The sequence below is a fragment of the Vipera ursinii genome, assembly GCF_947247035.1.
Source record: "Vipera ursinii genome assembly, chromosome: 6".
Taxonomy (NCBI): Eukaryota; Metazoa; Chordata; class Lepidosauria; order Squamata; family Viperidae; genus Vipera; species Vipera ursinii.
Genome location: NC_139515.1, coordinates 6,111,000 through 6,120,054, shown reverse-complemented (window position 1 = coordinate 6,120,054; position 9,055 = coordinate 6,111,000).

Genomic DNA, 9,055 nt, shown 5'->3' with positions numbered 1-9,055 from the left:
AATAATAATAATAATAATAATAATAATAATAATAATAGAAGAGTCCCTGGGTTCCTTGCAAATATTTCAGCACTCCGGGGAGGAAAGTCGGGGAGGAGGAGGAGGAGGAGCGGGGGGGGGGCGCAATAAGAAGGAAATAATAATAATAATAATCCACCCAAGAGAGGCTGAGGTGCCGCGAGGAGGCTTGCAAAAACTGTAGCCTTAAAAAAAAAGAAAAGAAAAAGATGATGATGATGATGATGACGATGAAGGATGCTCCCTTTGTTTTCTTCCCGCGGTTGCAATGCAGAAGGAAGAGAAGCGCGCGGGGGGGGGGGAATAATAATAATCCACAGGGGAAAAAAAAGGAAAGACAAAAAGAGTTAAAAGTATCTCACAGCTGCACCGGGTGGGGTTGAGTCGCAGCCCGGCTCAGTGCCAGAGGGGGAGTGGGGGGGGCGCAGAGAGGGGGTGCCCCACCGCCAGCCTCCCCCCAAACTTCGCCCTCCGGAGTCTCCAGCCGCCTCGGCCGGCTGAATGGAGGAGGAGAAGAAGAAGCAGGAGCGGCGGCGGCGTTCAGTCCCCCCCCCTTACACACACACACACGCAGACACACACACACGCTTCCCTTCGCCCCGCCCGGGACTCGGCAAGCGCCGCCTTCGGAGCGGGGTGGGCTCTGGAAACGTGGAAGGGGGGAAAGGCAGGGAAGCGCTGGGAAGGCCCCGGGAAGCCGGATGGGTTGTGGGAGGGTGGGGGGGGGGGTAACCGTGGCTGGAGGGGGACGCGTGTTGGAGAGCCCTATAACCGGCCGGGGTGCAGGGGTGACTCTGTTTTTGTGTGGCTCTGTGTGTCTGGCTCTCTCTTTTCTCTCACTCACTCACTCACTCTGTCTCTCTCCCTCCTCCTGTCTCTCTCTCACACTCCCTCTCCCCCCCTCTGTCTCTCTCTGCCTCTCTCTTTTTCTCTCTCCCTCACTCTGTCTCTCTCCCTCTCTCCCTTCTTCTGTCTCTCTCACTCCCTCCCCCCCTCTCTCTCTGCCTCTCTCTCTTACTCACTCTGTCTCTCTCCCTCTCTCCCTTCTTCTGTCTCTCTCACTCCCTCTCCCCCTCTGTCTCTCTCTCTGCCTCTCTCTCTTACTCACTCTGTCTCTCTCCCTCTCTCCCTTCTTCTGTCTCTCTCACTCCCTCTCCCCCTCTGTCTCTCTCTCTGCCTCTCTCTCTTACTCACTCTGTCTCTCTCCCTCTCTCCCTTCTTCTGTCTCTCTCACTCCCTCTCCCCCTCTGTCTCTCTCTCTGCCTCTCTCTCTTACTCACTCTGTCTCTCTCTGCCTCTCTCTCTTACTCTGTCTCTCTCCCTCTCTCCCTTCTTCTGTCTCTCTCACTCCCTCCCCCCCTCTCTCTCTGCCTCTCTCTCTTACTCACTCTGTCTCTCTCTGCCTCTCTCTCTTACTCACTCTGTCTCTCTCCCTCTCTCCCTTCTTCTGTCTCTCTCACTCCCTCTCCCCCTCTGCCTCTCTCTCTTACTCACTCTGTCTCTCTCTGCCTCTCTCTCTTACTCTGTCTCTCTCCCTCTCTCCCTTCTTCTGTCTCTCTCACTCCCTCTCCCCCTCTGTCTCTCTCTCTGCCTCTCTCTCTTACTCACTCTGTCTCTCTCCCTCTCTCCCTTCTTCTGTCTCTCTCACTCCCTCTCCCCCTCTGTCTCTCTCTCTTACTCACTCTGTCTCTCTCTGCCTCTCTCTCTTACTCTGTCTCTCTCCCTCTCTCCCTTCTTCTGTCTCTCTCACTCCCTCTCCCCCTCTGTCTCTCTCTCTGCCTCTCTCTCTTACTCACTCTGTCTCTCTCTGCCTCTCTCTCTTCCTCTGTCTCTCTCCCTCTCTCCCTTCTTCTGTCTCTCTCACTCCTTATCCCCCCTCTGTCTCTCCCTCCCTCTCTCTGCCTCTCTCCCTCCCTCCCTCTCTGTCTCTCACTTACTCTCTCCCTCCTTCTCTCTTCCTCTCCCTCTCTCTTCCCCCTCCCTCTTTCTCCTTCCCCCTCTCCCTCTGTCTCACTCCCTCTGTCTCTCTCACTCCCTCTCTCTGCCTCTCTCTCTCACATTCACTCTCTCTCCCTCCCTCCTATCTCTCTGCCACTCTCTCTCTCACTCCCTCTCTCTGCCTCTCTCTCTCACACTCACTCTGTCTCCCTCCCTCCTATCTCTCTGCCACTCTCTCTCACTCTCTCTCTTACTCACTTTCTCACATACACACTCCCTCGTCCCCCTCTGTCTCTACTTCCCTCCCTCCCTCTGTCTCTCTGCTTCACTCTCACTCTTCGCCCTCTCTCCCTCCCTTTCCCTCCTTTTCCCTCCTTTTGTCTCTCCCTCCTTCTCTCTGCCTGTCTCTTTCCCTTCCTCTCTCTGTCTCTCCCTCCCTACTTCTCTCTCACTCTCACTCTTCCTCTCTCATTCCCTCTGTGTGTGTGTGTGTGTTTGTGTGTGTCTGCTCTTCTGCTCACTGCTCCTCTGCCTCCTTTCCCCGCCTCCTCAGGATTGCGTCCGAAGCTCAATCCTTGCCCAGGATTGCGTCCGAAGCGCTGCTGGAAAGCGAAGAACTGAAGGAGAAGCGAGAGGATGCAAGTTGAAAAAGAACGGACACCTGTGGGATCTATGTGGCTGACGGGCCCCACTAGGCAGTTCCCTTTGGGGAGGGGCAGAGAGGTGGGGCAAAGTCAACATCACTAAACCAGGTTACCCAAGAGAACCGTGCTTATATCTCTCGGGTTTTGTCCTATGCTCGCACATTATCTTTCCCTCTGCCCCATCAACCTCTCCCCGCCCCCCCACCATTTCACATGTTTCTTTTTTGCTTTTCACTTTTCTCATCCAAATCCACCCAGTTGTATTTTCCTCCCCCTCCCCCTGCCTCTCATCCCATTCACACCTCCCTCTGGCAGCAACTATGACCAAATGACCTGGCCCCCAATAATTCCAGGATGCAAATCCCACCCTTAAATCTGCCTTTCCTGACATTCCATGTAAATTGTGAGTTGCACAATTTACCACACACATACACACACACACACACACACACACACAGACAGCCACACCATCCCCCCACTTGGAAACTTCTTGTCAAATCTGTCAACTTCAGCTTCTACACTTTGCTGGCATCCTGCCGTAAAAGGAAGGGGAGGAGGAGAAGGAGAGGCAAAGGAATGTAGAGTAGTAAAGTTGAGGACCATAAGATCTAGCCTTGCTTTCCCTGCAATCGCTAATCCTTTGTTGCTGGATTTGCTCAAATGCCCCTAGGACTGTCGGTCTTCTCTGATCCTCTTCAATAACTGTTACGCACAACTAGTGCAGTCCTCAGAGCAATCTCTAGCAACAGGCCCCAGTAAATTTTTATATCAGCGTTATTTTCCAGTGACCTGGAAGTAATTTGATAGCGTCAAAAATGTTTGCCCCCGCTTCGTCGGAAATTTGAGCCTTCGCACGAACGGAGAAGTAATGACACCTCAAATGACTTTTTCCGCTGCCCCGAGCTGTATAACCATCATCTAAATGACACAATTTGGCGCTGCTTCATTACCTGCTAGCTTCATCCAACGTCTAGTTGTTTCACCAGGATGGGTTCCTCAGGATATTTTCTCCAACGAGGGCTTTTTATTCACTGACGTTGCTCCTAAACGGGCTTTTTCAAAAGGCATCTGGACGTTTCTTTGTTTTTTCCCTGAAGACGTTTCGCTTCACATCCAAGAAGCTTCTTCAGTTCTGACTGAAGGGTGGAAGATGGAAGGATTTACATTCCTGGCAGTCATCTGGTGGTTAGCACTCTCTCTGAGAGTCGTTCAGGCCCCTTGGAGGTTTATCTGTGCCCTCAGGGTCACCTGAATAGTGCAAATGGATGTGGAAACCTCTTCTTACAACACAGTTCATTTATTGACCGTTTAATGTTACTAGGACAATGAAAAAAGTGACACAGCCATTTTTCATACCTTGTTTTCCCAAAAATAAGACCGGGTCTTATATTTTTTTTTTAAAAAAATGTTTTTGCCTCCAAAAGAGGCAACAGGTCTTATTTTGGGAGAGTGTCTTTTCCGCTCACCTCCGGCACCGACACCACCACCCAGATTGTCCGGTTCTTCTACGGTGGAAGGAGCAGCTTCATTCTGCAAGCTCAGGATGACGCTCAGGCCTGCATTTCGCAGTCAAAGGCCCATCTGGAAGGCCACTGCAGTTGATTACCAAGCAATGGATTCAATCTATCGCTCGGTTCTCGGCTACAGTGGCCTTCCAGAAAGGCCTGTGACTGAGAAATTCAGGCCTGGCTGCAGAAGACACCACAGAAGAAGTGGGCTAGTGAGGAGAGGCCTGGCTGCAATGGGTGTGGGGTAGGTGGGGCAGCTCCACCCCCCCCTACCCCCGCCCCAGATTGATTTTTAGGTGTGTGCCTCAGCCCAAAACTCGGGTTTATTTTTGGGGTAGTGCTTATATTAGGCCCACCCCCAAAAATCGAGCTAGGGTTTATTTTCAGGGTATGTCTTACTTTGGGAAAACACGGTACTTATGTCTCTTTCAGCATCCCCACAGTCCCGTAATCAGAATTCAGATGCTTGACAACTGGCTCCTATTTACAATGGTTGCAGTGTCCCGGAGTCACATAATTCCCCCTTTTGCGACCTTCTGACAAGCAAAGTCAATGGGGGAGGCCAGATTCAACTTAACAACCGTGCGACTAACTTCACAACTGCAGTGATTCCCTTAACAGCTGCAGCAAGATAGGTGGTGAAATGGGGCAAAACTCATCTGGCAAACGTTTCACTTGGCCATAAAAATTTGGGGCTAAACTGTGGTGGTAAATGGAGGCCTTCATCCAAATGAGAGCTTCTGATAGGAGCAAAATTTCAACTTTTAAGAATTCTACCTTCCTCTTGGCTCTTTTACACTGTCCAGCCCTTAACCTAAACATCCAGGACCAAAACGCCATCTTTAAAATACGTGGCTTGCTCCCAATGTCCCTTCAGACAGCTGCGTTAACATTTCACCAAAAAAAAACCAAATTCGTTTTGCGCCCCCTCAGTGGCCAATCGATTTTATCGGCGTCACCTTTTGCAGATTGAAAGCCGTTTACTCAGATGCGTGAGGCTGGCATTGTGTCGGCATTGTGTTGTGTCTTATAAAGTCCCACAGACATGAGAAGAGAAGGCCTTCTCGGGTTCGATACGGGCTTCAAAACCCTCTGTGGCCTCTTTCGTTTTTGTAGGTGGCCATGCGCAAACTTCACACCGTCGAAAGGAGCAAGTCACAACAGGCTCACCTGTTGATTAGCAGACATGTGACATCCTTTTTGTGTGTGTGTGTGTGTGGGGGGGCAATTGTATGATGATGAAGCCTAGCAGAAAAGCATCTCATCCCATTGCCTTGGCAACGCTAGTCCATTCACTGTGCCAGCAAGATGGTTGGCTGACCTTCATCCATCAATTGAGCACTTTGCTTTTGATACGTCGGTGAAAAATGGGATGTAGGCAGCTCATCTAGCTTTTGCTGGGTTCAGCCCAGATTCGTGTCCGTGGATATCTCCTGTTTGTTCTTTTGATTTCACTCACTATCTTGGTCAGTGTGTGTGTGTGTGTGTGTGTGTGTGTGTGTGTGTGTGTGAAAGAGAGAGACAGAAGGAATCACAATGAGGATATCACTTGTTAACAGAGAGCTTTGGACTTTTAATCTTGTCTTTCTTCTACTCCTGTTAATAATTCTTACTTTTATACTTTGATATGAGAAAGTTAATCAGAATAGATCTGGAAAGGGACCTTGGAGGTCTTCTAGTCCAACCCCCTGCTCAAGCAGAAGACTCTATACAATTTGAGACAAGTGCCTGTCCAGTCTCTTCTTAAAAAGCTCCAGTCATGAAGTACCTACAGCTTCTGAAGGCAAGCTGTTCCATCTGGTTAATTATTCTCACTCTCAGAAAATTTCCCCTTAATTCCAGGTTGCTTCTCTCCTTGATTAATTTCCATCCCACGTTTCTTGTCCTGCCCTCAGGAAAATAAGTTGACCCCTTCTTCTTTGTGGCAGCCCCTCAAATATTGGAAGACTGCTATCATGTCACCCCTAGTCCTTTAATCTAGACTAGCCAAGCCCAGTTCCTGCAACTGTTCTTCATATGTTTTAGCCTCCAGGCCTTTAATCATCTTAGTTGCTCTTCTTTGCACTTTTCCAAAGTTTCAACACCTTTTTTGTAATGTGGTGACCAAAACTGGATGCAATATTCAAGGAGTGGCCTTACTAAAGTTTTATAAAATGGTACTAATGACTAATGAGGGATGCGGTGGCTCAGTGGGTTAGGACGCTGAGCTTGTCGATCAGAAGGTCGGCAGTTTGGCGGGTCGAATCCCGAGTGCCGCGTAACAGAGTGAGCGCCTGTTACTCGTCCCAGCTTCTGCCAACCTAGCAGTTCGAAAGCACGTAAAAATACAAGTAGAAAAATAGGGACCGCTATGGTGGGAAGGTAACAGCGTTTCGTGCGCCTTTGGCGTCTAGTCATGCCGGCCACATGACCACGGAGACGTCCTCGGACAAGCGCTGGCTCTTCGGCTTTGAAACGGAGATGAGCACCGGCCCCTAGAGTCGGAAACGACTAGCACGCATGTGCGGGGGAACCTTTACCTTTACCTTTAATGACTAATAATGTATTGATTATTATTGTTTTTCCTATTAACTATTTTTGTTATTAATAGTATGTAGATGTCAGGCTAACAGTGTGTAAGCAGATGTAGTAGTTTAAAATTATTTTGGCCTGTTTTTCAAGAGGTGGGAAACCAACATTGCTGTATTATATTAATCAGCATTCAGCTAGGGAGTGAATGTGTATATGTGTTAGTCTGATTTTTTTTTAAGAGACGTTTTCTTTTTAATGCCTTCTTTGTTGTGTCTTCTTTTATTCTTATGTCCCCAGGTTTAAATATTTTTATATTTTAACGTTCTTCGAATAAACTAAAAATCTCCTTTAAAAATAAATGGGGCTATCACTAAACATAATAAGCTGTAGCTATTAAACCTTACGCCTGATCAATATTAGCATTGAAAATGCTGTTTCATTACATAAGTCTTATTTTTTTTACAATATCTATATGGCATACGATGTGCTGTAAAGTTACAATTATTTCCTGTCCCTAGGAGGCAAAAGTATGTTTTAAAAGTACTTAAAATAGATTTAGTTAGGAATTCCTAGGGCTAATCTTTGTTTCTGTGAACTATAAAAATTTGATTTCACCTTGAGGAACTCATATAATGAACTAACCATCCTCGGAGGCAGGCTTTCAGTGTGTTCCGTTGAATGATTGTGGAATTTACAGTCCTAAAGACCCATTTTTAAAATATGCATTTTATAGAGTAAAAACAACAACAAACCCAAGCCTTTGCCAGATAAAATAGTGGGCATTGGAATATCTGAAAGACGTAAGGGGAGAAAAAAAAAAGAAAAGAATCCATGGAGTGAAATGAAATTGCTTTATGATAGTCTTTGACTGGCATTGCAAATGAGAGAATGATAATGAATTGCTACAGCAAACTCATTACTACAAAACTGCCATAAAACAATAGAACAGCACACCCAGATCAAAGATTTGTCCAATTATACGGCTCAATAAAATATTTCCAACTGAGAATGTGATTGAGGAGTTAACAACCCTTAGAATATCACAATACAGTGTTTGTATGACTCTTTAATTTGGAAATAATTGGGGAAAACAAAGTACAGGTCCAGATATCATATAAAGGGCATCGTAAGAGGATGTGGACGAGATGCTGTGAAGGGGACATTTTCAGAAGATCCCAGGTTTTGGAGCTGGATTGTCCACACATCCTCTCATTGGTGATGGAGGAGGAGGAGGAGGAGGAGGGGAGGAGGAAGGACTGTGGGGTCCTTGGTGCTCTCTGAGCTTGGTGTGTGTGTTTTTTTTTTGCAGACATTTCATTACCCATCTAGGTAACATCATCAGTTCTTTTAGTTTGGCAATGAAATGTCTGCAAAAACACTAAGGACTCCACACTTTCCCCAGTATGTTCTAACATGAGCTAATGACATTTCTCTCTCAATTTGGTACAATTTATTAAAGCCCCGGGGTGGGTGGGGAAGAAACAGTTTTCCCCGCCCGATCCCATATATTCTGCATTCCTCCTTTTGCTTATTTTCTAAAGAATCACTCCATCCAGGATACACATCAGCCTATTTACAAGGGGGCTGCTCAGGAATAGCTTTCAGTCTGACATGAAATAGCATGGTATACAAAAGGAATTATAAATGAATGTTTGGGTGGGAAAGAAAGAAAAGAAAGAAAGAAAAAGAAAGAAAGAAAAAGAAAGAAAGAAAGAAAGAAAGAAAGAAAGAAAGAAAGAAAGAAAGAAAGAAAGAGAGAGAGAGAGAGAAAGAAAGAAAGAAAGAAAGAAAGAAAGAAAGAAAGAAAGAAAGAAAGAAAGAAAGAAAGAGAAGGAAGGAAGGAAGGAAGGAAGGAAGGAGAGAGAAAGAAAGAAAGAAAGAAAGAAAGAAAGAAAGAAAGAAAGAAAGAAAGAAAGAAAGAAAGAAAGCTTTGCATTTATTGGGGATATATTTGCAGGGAAGGGGAAAAAAAAAACATACTCACAAATTATGTCAGATTTATTCTTCCAGGCTTGGTTTTAAGCACAGCTTGCAACAGAATGAAGGTAGCTGAGAAGGATTCCTGGGAGCCATTAACTCTTATTAGCAGAATTGTTTACCAACACTTGGATGGCTGTCTATCCACAGCATCTGCCTGGGATTGTGTTAGCTCACATTTCAGTCCCAGACAGGTTTAATAACAGAGTATGTTTGCCTCTGAATGTCTGGGTCTGGATGTAGGGGGAAATGTGGGTTATTTTTCTAGTGTAATCCATTTGTCTGAAGATGAATTTTGCCTTTTTATGTTGAAAGAAAGATAAAGAGATAAGATAGATAGATGAGAGAGAGAGAGAGAGAGAGAGAGAGAGAGAGGAAGGAAGGAAGGAAGAAGGAAGGAAGGAAGGAAGGAAGGAAGGAAGGAAGGAAGGAAGGGTGAAAGGAAGGAATGGAGAATGG